The following is a 12,244-nucleotide window of genomic DNA, read 5'->3' as shown; positions in this document are numbered from 1 at the left end:
CAGGACGTTTCCTAAGGAATCGCCTCATCCCTCCAGCCCCAAGTGAAATGCTATTCTGGGTGCGATCAGACCCACATTCCCTTGCAACTAAATCCTGCTCCACTCACTGGGCTCTACTGCCAAAGAAACACGCCTGGCCCTCGGGTCAGGGTCCAACCAAGTGTTCTTAGGGGAACAAAATGAGAGAGGGACGGAGGGGTGGGCCTTTGCAGGATGATCAATCCCCCCCATACACACACACACACACACACACACACAAAGCATTAAACTACAGGTTGCCTAGCTGTTGGATTGTGATCTCCCCGCTCCAGAAAGCATCTTTGTCCAGAGGGGTCTGGCAGGACTGGGCCAAGGATCGGGATTGGAGTCGCATCTCATCTGTAACCATTGGCAATGGCATCCCAGAGAACCGACATTTAAACACACACACACACACACACACACACACACACACACACACACACAATATATATATAGTATTAGAGTCCTAGTCTGACACTAACGTTATAGATATATTGATCTCTCTCTCTCTCTCTCTGGCTTTGCTTCGTGAACGAAGATTCAGGAAGGACTCATCCCGGGCTTTGTACAAGCGCGTTGGTGACTAAAAAGGCCAATCCGGGACAAACAGGTCCGATTGCAGAAAACACAGCGTGTTAGACTAAGTAGTGTTAGACGTATGCATAGTGTTAGAGTCGTAGTCTAATACTAACACCACACACACACACACACACACACACACACACAGTTTTAGTCTGACTAGTGTTAGACATATGTCATGTATAGCGTTAGAGTCATAGTGCAACACTCAAATCATTACACCATTCTCTCTTTGGGTTACAGGAGCAAAATCTGAGAGAACTCCTAGGGACAAGATTACCACTTTCTTTCATATATATATATATATATATAGTGAATCCGAACCCGATCCTAGGGGCAGAATTACCACTTACTTCCTCTCATGATATATATATATATATGATTATGGTGGTGGTGGTGGTGGTGATGATGATATGAGAGGAAGAAAGTGGTAATCTTGTCCCTGGGCGTTTTCTCAAATTTTGCTTCTTGTATCCCAAAGAGAGCGCAGAGTAGTGGTTTGAGTGTCAGACTCCGCACTCCGGAGACCCTTCGACCCTGGAGACCAGCTCGGCCATGAAACCCACTGGGTGCCCTTGGGCAAGTCACACTCTCTCGGCCTCAGGGGACGGCAATGGCAAACCTCCTCTGAACAAACCTTGCCAAGAAAACCCCAGGATAGTTTCCCTTTCGGGTCGCCAGAAGTCGGAAAAGGCACAGCACACATACAGCCATCTCCCAAAACTGGTTCAAGGAGACCAAAGTTTGTTCTGAAGGCGCGAGAACCAGGGCCTTCTTAGCAGAGACCCCCTCGGAGAATGCCATTGGGGGGATCTGGAACCCACTGGGTTCCTGAGTAGGACTAGAACCCGATCTGGCCCCTGATGGAGGCAACCAACTCCTCAAATTCCTTCATTGCCCCCTTAACTCCTTTTGCGGTGCACACTGGCAACGTCAACCCACAAAACGGATAGAGGAATCCGTTCCTCAATCTTCCACCAAAACAACAGTGTAAACATGCGGGATCCAAAGGAGGCTTCTGCAGGTTTCTCACTGCAAACGGCTGTGATCTGCGCATACACTGAACCCACAAGCCATTAAACGCATTCGCGTTGGCCATATAGCAAAATACAGCATCATCCAAAATCCAGAGAACATTGATACTTTTAGGTTTTTGGTGGGTTTTTCAGGCTCTGTGGCCATGTTCTAGAAGAGGTTGTTCCTGACGTCAGGAACAAACTCTTCTAGCACATAGCCAAATAGTCCGACCCCCCCCCCCCCCCACACACACACACAAACTATGGATGCCGGTCATGAAAGCCTTCGACTCCACACAGTCAACCCAAACCAATAGCCTCCCATGCCATCTGGACAGAGGGCAAGTAGAACATCTTGACCAAATGCCAACATGGCCAACATCGTCATTATATATAGAGATATAGATATATCGTTTCTTTTTCGTTTCCTGTATCCTTTTTGACACGCCGGCCTGACGAAGAAGCCAGTGGAGCTTGCAACATACATATATAACGTCCAGTTTGGTTGGCCCACGAAAGGTATCCCTGTTTGGTGGATTTCGGATGATGCTGTTCTGCACAAGCCATTAGACCCGTGGTCTTTGGTCCTCTAGACTTTTGGAGACTTCACCTCCCAGAATTCCTGAACAATGAGCATACTGACTGGGACTTCTGGGAATTGAAGTCCAAAACATCTGGAGGCCCAAAGGTTGAGAACCACTGCATTAGGCAGAGTTCTTTCCAGGCCGCAGCAAGGCCTCGCCTTGACTTCCATGGAACCCAAAAAGGCCAGGAATTTCTAGCCTCAAACCCATTCAAGGTAAGCTCTTACGGTTTAAGCGGATTGGCCCTCTCCTTCTGAACGCAGACTACGAACTGTTGGAATTTGGCAAAATTGGTTTGGCCCCTAAGTTGCATTACTCAGAAGGAAATTCCCCCCCCCCATCACTGAGATTTACTCACAAGCTTGCTTTTTATGGAGCCTTCCGCTCTTGGGTTGACAACATTCAAGGTTTGCAGCCTCGACTATTTCCATTTCTGGTTCTGGTGCCCATTTTTGTGTGTGTGTGCAAATGGTGCGAACGCAGACTGAGACAGTTGCACATCTAAAGCATCTAGAAGAACATAAATAGAGTTGTGAGGAGAGACAGGAATCGCCCCAGAGAATGGGACCTGGTTTGGATTTACAGACTGCCTGCATGCACATCCCCTTTGAAACCAGTTGCAATTTCCCCACTGGTTTTCCTGAATTTACAATAAGTTTACCAAGAGAGATGATAAAGACACCACAGAAGCCCCCAGAAAGCAAGTGGATGCTGACAGGCCTTTGCAATGCAATGACACTTTGCAGGTTTGGAAATACTGGTTTCTAACATTTTCTTTCCAATTCTCAGTTACATGAACTGGAAAATTTGCTCCTTCCTTAGAAAGGGCCCATCTAAAACACTTTTTAAACATGCTAAACCGAAACCCAAAAACCCCCGCTTTCTACAGTGAAATTTTCCCCTTCTTGAGCAAAAAAAGAAAGTGGAGTATTTCTGTGGAGGGTTCAGGAAAAGAATGGCTGAGTTTGAGCTTGTTACGGTTGACTCTCCCAAGCTGAATTAACCCACTGTCTTTTTAAAAAAGAGAAAATAAGTTTACAGTTATAGGGAAAGGTATGGGGATGATAGGAAAGGCTCTTCCTGGTTTCTTTGAGAAGGGAGGAAAACCCCTAATAATATGTTTAACAGCCCGATTGTAAATGTCTGATGGCAAATGTGTCAAAAAGGTAAGTTCAGCTCGGCTTTAGGAATTGGTTTAGGTGCTGTAGGCTGTACTTCAGAGAAAGGGACGGGCAAAACCACCTCTGAGTATCCCTTGCCTGAGGAAAATCCTATAAAATTCAAGGGGCGATTTGAAGGCCCCTGGGCACAGAAATATCCCCATAGTCCAATAATGCTCTTCGTAAATTACCTTAACTCATTATACCCATTTCTCAGAGACTCTCTAACTAAACCTGATTGATCGATTCACTGATTGATTTTTAAACCAGCAAGTTATGTATACAGAAAAAGTATGACCCAGGAACAAAAGGGGCCCAGTTCCATTCGGATCAGCGAACCTTTTCTTCATAACATAACATTTGGGCAGTGACCTTAAAACATTTGTTTTGGGGGAAAGAAACAAGTTTCCCAAAAGATATTTTAAATTTTTAGATCTCTCTGGAGGCAACTCTCTCATCCAATTTGGGGTTCAGAGAGAAGACGCAAATCTTAAAACATCGAATGGGGAATGTGTTTCTTTTCCAAAACAGATGCTGAAGACGTCCGAGAAACACAAAATAATGATAGAAGGAGAAAGTCAGAAAGAGCTCCAATAATAAACATTTTTTTAAATAAACCTCTTTAATCCAAACCCATGGTGTTTACCAGCTTTATGAGAAGAAGAAAAAAAAAAAAAGGGGGGGGGGGGACCACCTTGGCTGCCTTGTCACTTGTCCAAGTCCAGCTAGAAGTGAAATGGACAAGAGAGAAATCGACTGAAAATGGCACCTTCAGCTGCCAAGGTGACAACTTGAATTACTTTCCAAGCGGCAAAGGCTACTTTCCCCCCTCAGTCCCAATTTCCCCCTGCGAGAAACAACACCATTTCCCCAGTGTTTGCTTAAGAATCAGGAAGGAAGGCGAACTGCAACAACAGCCACAACAGACACAGGACGGTACCTGGCCTATTAACTATTAACTGCTCTGCTAAATCAACGGACCGCTTCGGAAACAGAGAGTCACATCAGCAACGACAAAACCAGATTGCCTCCCCTTGAGTTTCCCCAATGGAAACTCTCTCCCAAACACAGCTAAGGAATGAACACAAGCAAAACTTCCAAATCCGAGAAGAAGAGTTTTGTTACCAATAGTCACCGATCGAAAAGGTAAATCCAGTTGCCTTTCCTTTTTTTCCCTCTCGCAGCTCGATTCCTGATCGGTGCAATGGTTCTTTCTCCTCTCTCTGAGGAGTCGATCAGTTTGGTTTTAATAGGAGAAAACTGTCAGCTCCAAGGCTCAAGCGCCCACCACAAAAGTCCTGAAAGCTGAATGAATTAGGCTTATAATTACTACTTCTCCACACACACACACACACACACACACACACACACACACACAGAGGCTCATCTTCCCTTGCAGCTCATTCCTTATTCATTCAAACAGACACTATTGTCACCCAGGCTCAGCCTCATTACTATTAGGAGTAACCACTGCTACCAAGCGTCGCTATTACTGGATATATATAATTCCCCCCCCCAGCAAAAGTTCACAGCTGTTCCAAAATCGCAGAGGAAAAGCTGAAAGGGGGGAAGAAAATTGAAGAAAAACGCTGCTTCGCGGATGATCTATTCCAAAAAATGCAAAGCTTGGGAATCCCTGCAATCTCTCTCCCTCGCACCTTTCCTAAAAATAAAGGCTTTGAATAGGTTTGGGTTTGTTGACTCAGATCGTGGGAGATTTAGAGTGCAACTTTGATCATAAACCAGTTTCCTTCGCAGGAAGTCCCAGCCTGCCTTCCCCAGAAGTTATTTGCATTAGAAATGCAACAACACTTACTTATTTACTACTTACTTACTAGGCACATTTACTTGGGAGTAACTCTCACGGAATCCAATGGGATCCCCTTCTAAACTGCACCGGATTGGCCTTTAAATATGTGCGGGGGGGGGGGTCATAAAACGAAAGTCAAAAGTGGAATAATTCAGTTAAATGGAAAAGAAATTCAATGGGAGTAAGATAGAGGTGCTGAGGAAGGTTGTAAATCTCACTCCCGACTCAACTGGAACAGGTTAAAATACACTCTGTTTCTATCATAATATATATTATTTGTTGTTGTTGTGTGCCTTCAAGTCGTTCCCGATTTATGGCTACCCTGAGGCGAACTTATCCTGGGGCTTTCTTGGCAAGTTTCTTCAAGAGGAGGTTTGCCCTCGGCATCCTCTGAGGCTGAGAGAGTGTGACTTGCCCAAGGCTCCCCCATAACAGGCTTCCATGGCCGAGCCGGGGTTCGAATCCTGGTCTCTCAGCATCCTAATCCAGTGCTCAAACCACTGCACCACACAGGCTCTCATAATTATTCAACATAATAATCTGATACTGTATATAATATAGGTAAGTACAATAACATTCAACATCCACAAACATGTGATACTTCGATGGGGCCTACCAAAATGCATGAGACACATGTTGCAAGCTTTCGAAGCTGCACTGGCTTCTTCATCAGGCAAAGGTGTGTATTTTATATGTGTGTGTGTGTGTGTGTGTGTGTGTATATATATATGTATGCAGGTCCCACCGATGACATGAAACTGAATGGTGGACCTTTCTGTGTAATGCATTGAAAATGCTCTCAGTACAACTGTCCCCATTACTGTCTTACATGCCTGGAATAACTTTCTATATAACTAGCATACATACATGTATTTCAATACCTATCATCTATCCCTCCATCCCCCCCCCCCCCCCATTATGGTGAGGTCCTGCAAAGACAAAAGCAAACCTGGAGTTTCTGGAGACAGCCCTGCCATCCTACCACTCTCTTTGCAAGAAAGCTGCAAAGGATACCTTTTATATTTTTTTAAAAGGTGGGGGAAATAAGTCTGTCTTTTGCCCAGATTCGTGTAACCATTCCCTTCCCAGTCTTGGAGGCTTTCCTTGCCTCTGGGTTTTGTTTTGTTTTTGTCCAGAGAGGGAAAGGAAGAGAGAGATTCTCCAGAGATTGCTGCACCGCAAGAATTTGTCGCTTGGAGGAATAAGTACAGCTATTACAACCAAATCTACTCGCAGTCTAAATAATTAATTGAACCATTGCTCTTTGACCCTTGCAAAGTCCAATAGGGACCAGTTTGTAGTAATAATACCCCCCCCCAGACATTTGCCATTAGAATTGCAAGAAAAATTTGCTGGTGCCATCTGAAGAGTCCCCTCCCACAAAGTTTCTGTTGTGAGTCCCACTGTTTTATATTCCTCCTGAATGTGCAGAAAGGCACATCCTGGAACAAAAACTCAGAGATGTAACAGGAACCAGCCTCTACCTCTGTGTTGATATTCAAGATTGGTCCTCAATTGCCAGGTTCCAGTTTCATCTGAAAAGGTTATGCATGGAAAAATTCCCCTCCTGCAGTCCTGGGCCTGATAGCAAAGTAGGCCCAAAACAAGACAGGGCGTGGATTTGAAAACCAAGACAGTGGGCAGCCTTTTTCAGCAGATGAGTGACTTTAATGATTGACTTTTCTTTCCATTTTTTTTTTTCCAAATAGCACAGAGTTTAGGAACAACTGCTTTGTAGGCATGTTGGACAGCTTGAGAGTTGATAGTTGCTTCTATGGGCACTAATGATGGTCAGAATTGATAATTAATGATATTTTTTGGGTTGAAGAATTAAACTTGAACATAAAGTGCCTTTTTTTGTCCAATATAGCAAGAAGTGTGTTTGAGGAACATTTTGGAGGGGAACATATGAGGCTGGCATTTTTTCAGTAGCTTTATGTTTGTTGCCCCCCTTTCTCCTGCTCTGTTTTGCGTTTTCACTCTGGTGGCAGGCCAGAACTGCAGCAAAGCCAAACATACTGGCAGCAAAACAGAAGGAAGAATGAGAGTGAAGCTGGAAGAGAAGCCTCAGCCATGCTTGCTTGTTGCAAACTGAAGGGGGGAATACACCCATACCTTTTCTGCCCCACATAGAGGCTGCAGCAATCACAACTGCACGGCCCTCTGGGAGCCCTAAAAAGAACACGCCTCCTGGTGGGTTTCTTTCTAGGGCGCATGTTTGTGGGTGGCCATTGGCACCCTTTTGTGCACACTGATTGATGTCTGGCCACAGCACGCGCCATGTGGATGTTACGCACTGTAATGGACGGGGCAAAGGCATGAAATGGGACCCCACAGATGTGTGCATAGGACTCGGAAGCGGCGGATGCTCTGCGCTCCTGAGCCCTAAAATGGGCCCCAGGGACGCGCTTGCACCATCCCTGTACTGACATGAGTTCATAAGGGAAAGTGGAGCTGTTCGGGTTGAGAGGCACAGAGAAAAGGGACTATATGACACGATTATGGGAAAGAACAGCAGGGCCAATGGGAAGAAGAGAGAAAAATGGAGAAAAGAGAACCAGAGGGAAGGGAAGGAAAGGAATAAAGTCATGGGAATGGGAGGCGTAAACTCCATGGTAGGATCTTTTAACCTAAAATTTTGAGCAATGTTTTTTAATGCAGTTAACATAACATAAAATTTAAATGGCAAGTTTTATAAAGAATAAATTTCAAAATAACCATTCCCTTTCAAGACCACTGTGCCCTTGTAGTCTGCTGGTGTTGTTTTGGTTCCCAAGGATCCCCTGGAGGAATACCAAAAATCTGTGAATGCTGTAAGTCCACATTGTTTAATACAATACGGTAGTAAATCATAGAATTAAGAGTTGAAAGAGAACCATGAGGACCCCATCCAGGTCCAACCGCCCTGCCATGGCAGGACTCACAAGGCAAAGCACCCCTAACAGATGGCATCCAGCCCCCTCTGGGGTAAAAGACCCATCAAAGAAGGAGAATGCCACCCAAGCTCCAAGGGAATATGTTGCATTGTCCAAACAGCCTTTTTATACTATCAGGAAGTTCCTCTTAACCGTTGAGGTGGAATCGCTTTTTCCTGGAGCCTTGCGTCCATTGTTTCCGGGTGCTATTCTCTGCAAGCAAGCAGAAACAAGCTTTTGCGTCATCCTCAAGGATTACATCTTGAACATTTCTTTTTCCAGGCTAAACATACCCCAGCTCCCACGTAGTCCCCGTTTCCTCATAAGGCCCATGGTTTCCAGACCCTTTCACCATTGTTTGAGCGTGCCTCTTCTGGACAATGCCTCCAGCTTGCCAACATTCCTTTTTGAATGTGGGTGCCCAGAACTGGACACAAGTAGTCCCAGGAAGGCCTGACCAACACAACGATAGAGTGGCGCTAATTACGTTTCCCTTGGATCTAGACACTATACTTCTATTGATGCAGGCCTAGAATCCATTGGCTTTTTTAGCTGCGCATCACATTGTTGACTCATGTTCACCTTGTTGTCTTACGAGGACTAACGAGATTCTTTTCACAAGTAAAAAAAAAGTCTCGTTAAGCCGGTTGTTAAACAGGTGTCCACCATTATTAAATGGTGCCATTTGTAAATAAAATAACAAAATCAAACTTTGCTTTTTGGTTTTGTTTTATTTTATTTTGCATATTCTAAGCCATGGATGGTGAATCTGTGTATATGGAGGCCAATGTAAATGTAATGAATAGAAATGTTTTATACAAAACTCGCATGTAGTGTCTATTTTCATTCACTTTATGATCGTTAGAGCTGATACATGGGTCATAAACCCTTCCTGTGTGTGCATGTGGTGGGGGTGGGGGGGGGACAGCCAGACAGACGACAGACAATGCTTCTTTCTGAATGTATATGTGAAGAAGAAGAGAAGAGAAGAAGAAGAAAAGGCAAGTTTTTAATTCTTCAATTAGAAAATGGTGAAATTAATGACTCCTCACTTATTATCCTTCACTGATTGCATGTGAAGAGTGGGGAGAAGCCTGCTGGCCTTTTCCCTTTGTATCCTATTAGGTCCACACTGCCATTCAATTGTGGAAAGGGGGCACCCTGAAAGAAAGAGTATGTGCTGACTGGACCAGTCCATTCCCAATGCCATATCTGTAATTACATTGCACTTAGATCTTGTTAACAGCACCAATGTGCTAAATTAATCAGAATGAGCTCCATTAACTTATCTCATATAGAGTATTCAACATAATACAGTTTCTATGATGTATTAAAACATGGTGGAACTCCTCGGAGAATGTAAAATAAAACAATTTTGCCTTCAAAGCACGGTATAATTGGTACGTTATTGCAGTCAACTTAACCTCTCTCAATATAATTAACCTCCTGATTTTTCTCCTGTGTGGCAAGGGAAGATCATTCTTTAGTATATCTCAAGAAGGAGATTAAATAATTGGCACAAATGAAGTCAAATCTAGTACAAAAAACACCCCCCACAACAGAAAAGATACGTCTCTCAGCTGTCTCAATTAATATCCCAAGTCCTGAGATAGCTATCACAGCCATCATTCGGCAGCCTAGACTTTCAATTAGCAATTGACAGTTTTGTGCCAATAGCCAGGAAGGTGGGGATTTTTTTGATGTGGTTTAAAAATAACACTATTTTTTTTTTTTTATTTTAAAAAAAGCCCACAAAATTTACATTTGTTTAATTTTCTGATAAGATATGTTGGAGCTAGGGCGGTGTGTCTTCTAGCGCCAGTTTTTCAATTACAGCACCTTTCCTTCTGGGCTTTAACCACCTCATCTCTGGGATCCAATTCCATTCTGAGAAGTTCATTTGTTTTTAACTTTTTATTAATTGTTTTGTGTAGGTTTTGCCTCTCAAGCTGATCTCAACTTCTAGACTATTAGCAACCTTGAGTTGCCACGGTTATGAGACAAAGCGCCAGCACAGTTAGTTGTTCTGTGCATGAAAGAGTCCCCAATATTAGCCTCCGAAACAAAATAATTTGCATGTAATGAAAAGGATAGCAATGAGAAGAGCCTTTACAACTCAATGCCTTAAAAACAAATCACACTCTGTGCCAGAATCTCTGTGAGGAACATATACACGTGCAAGTCGGCTGCAAAAGTCATCAGTGTGCAACAGACATTTCTGCAGATAGTGGGGGAGAATGGATAGCAGTGATAGGGAGGTGGAAGGAAGGTAAAAGAAGAGAAGGACTACATGTCAGATGGATGAACTCATCAGGAGCCATGGGCCTGAATCTACAGACCTAAGCAGAGCAGTGAGGATAGGGAGCTGGAGATGTTTCATGCACAAGATTGCCATGAGTCCATGAACTGACTCGAGGGCAGTTAACAACAAACAACAATATTTTTCAGAATTCCAGCTACAGCAATGAGTGTTTTGGTTCCATATCTAATATATTTCTCTTGACATATACAAAATTAGTGTACTGGGAAGAACTTTTTTCCGGCAATTAGAGAAAGGATTCAATTTTCCTATCTCCCACATTAAGAAAAACATGCACCACAAGAATTGTTTCCATTTCTTTTGCTGCAGCTCTGCATTTCATAACGGATAGGAAAATGTGCTCAAAAGTGACTGGGATTAGGTGCTTCAAACAAGCTTTGGTGTTGGGGTGTCAAAATCTTTAAATGAGGGCCAGTTTTCAAATTGTTTTTAGAAGAAACTGTTGCATAGGTACTATCATCTAATCATTTATAAGTGAAATGATATTTGTGTTTGGTTGGTTGGTAGTTTCGCAATATGGAGATAGGATTTAGTCATATGAATTATTGTAGAGCAAAATACCATGATGATTGAGTGGTCAAAAATCATCATACTGTGGTCCAAAAGGCAAAAATAAATAAATATAATAATGAGGAAGAAAACACTAACTAGTGAGATTATACACATGGGTTTGAAACTGGACTAGAGAAGAAAAAAAGCAGTTTTGTAAATACTTGTTGCATGACATTGGCGGTTACAGACCGCCTCTTTGAGGCGGGCTGCACCCGCCCCTTTCCCCCGCCGATCGGGGCCTGAGCTGTTAGAACGGCAGCGCCTGAGGCTCCGATCCGCCGCTTTCAGGCTGCGGGGAAGCAGCAAAACCACTGCTTCCCCGCAGCCCTGAAAAGGGGTGTCCTTGGGCTTCAAGCCCCAAGGACAACCCCGCGGGGTGGGGAGGGGGAAAAAAGGGGCCGCTGGCCCCTTTCTCCCTTGCTTTGCTGGGCGCAGCCGTCTGAAGCCTGCCCCCAGCGAAGCAAAGCGGCCTGCGGACCAGGAAGGATGCTCCGAAACGGAGCCCTTCCTGGTCCGCGGAAAGGTGGTCCTAGGCGCCCTGCCGCGGATTGAGGAGTCCAGTCCCGCAGCCCCCCGTCTAGAGGCGGCCCGGCCGTGACGTCCTTCACGGCGGCGGCCATATGAAGGGCCCCGCCGTTTAGTGTGTGACGAGCACGCACTAGGGTTTGGGCGGTGCGAAAGCACCGCCCTTTTGTAACCCTAGTGCGTGCTCGTCACGCACTAAAGTGCTGGTCTGTAACCGGCCATTGTCTCCAATGATACTTGCTGTGTCCTCCCAGTGCGTTTAGGGTGTACCTTTCATTGTCAGGAAACCCATCAATGAGTCACAATCATATTATGCAATCGTATGAGTGCGAACTTTTTTTTGTACTTTTTGATTCAGTCTGCAGCAATTAAGTAAGCTAAGGACAAAGGTGGAATGGGAAAGAAGTGAGAGAAACTGGGACATTTTTTAAAGTGGCTGAAAAAGTGGTATGACAGAGGATTAACTGGCACTACCCCTGCCAATCGGGACAATAGATAATTGAAACACTTCCTGGTGTTTTACTTGGATCTTTTTTACTTGAATCTTTTTCTGTAGTTTAACAATAGAACATACAGAAGTAAGGCATATTATTCAGATGGACCCCAATTAAATACGACTGGTCGGCCTAATTTCGTGTGAAGAGAGCATTGTGGTCAAAGGTAGTTTGATCTAGATATTGTGGTGGAAATTTACAAAATCGCTGACCAAGGAAGACCATAGCAAACTAGATCCTAATTCTGGGAGAAAGTCAGGATAAAAAT

The 12,244-nt window shown here is 44.2% G+C and overlaps 1 long non-coding RNA gene across 5 annotated transcripts in view; it reads right to left on the bottom strand.

Moving 5' to 3' along the window:
• Positions 1-12,244, bottom strand: part of LOC121926720 — a 201,375-nt gene that overhangs the window by 54,425 nt on the left and 134,706 nt on the right. The window contains exons 1-2 of one of the 5 annotated variants that reach the window (XR_006103060.1): positions 4,486-4,654; positions 2,559-2,710 (exon numbers count right to left, since the gene is read on the bottom strand). The exons of 3 other annotated variants lie outside the window; for them this stretch is intronic. This is a non-coding gene — a long non-coding RNA (uncharacterized LOC121926720). Of the gene's footprint in view, positions 1-2,558; positions 2,711-4,485; positions 4,655-12,244 lie in introns of those variants that run through there. One more of the 5 variants, XR_006103062.1, reaches the window with a different exon arrangement.

This window comes from Sceloporus undulatus, chromosome 3 (assembly GCF_019175285.1).
Source record: "Sceloporus undulatus isolate JIND9_A2432 ecotype Alabama chromosome 3, SceUnd_v1.1, whole genome shotgun sequence".
Lineage (NCBI taxonomy): Eukaryota > Metazoa > Chordata > Lepidosauria > Squamata > Phrynosomatidae > Sceloporus > Sceloporus undulatus.
The sequence above is the reverse complement of the archived record's forward strand: the minus strand, read 5'-3'. Positions and strand labels throughout refer to the sequence as shown.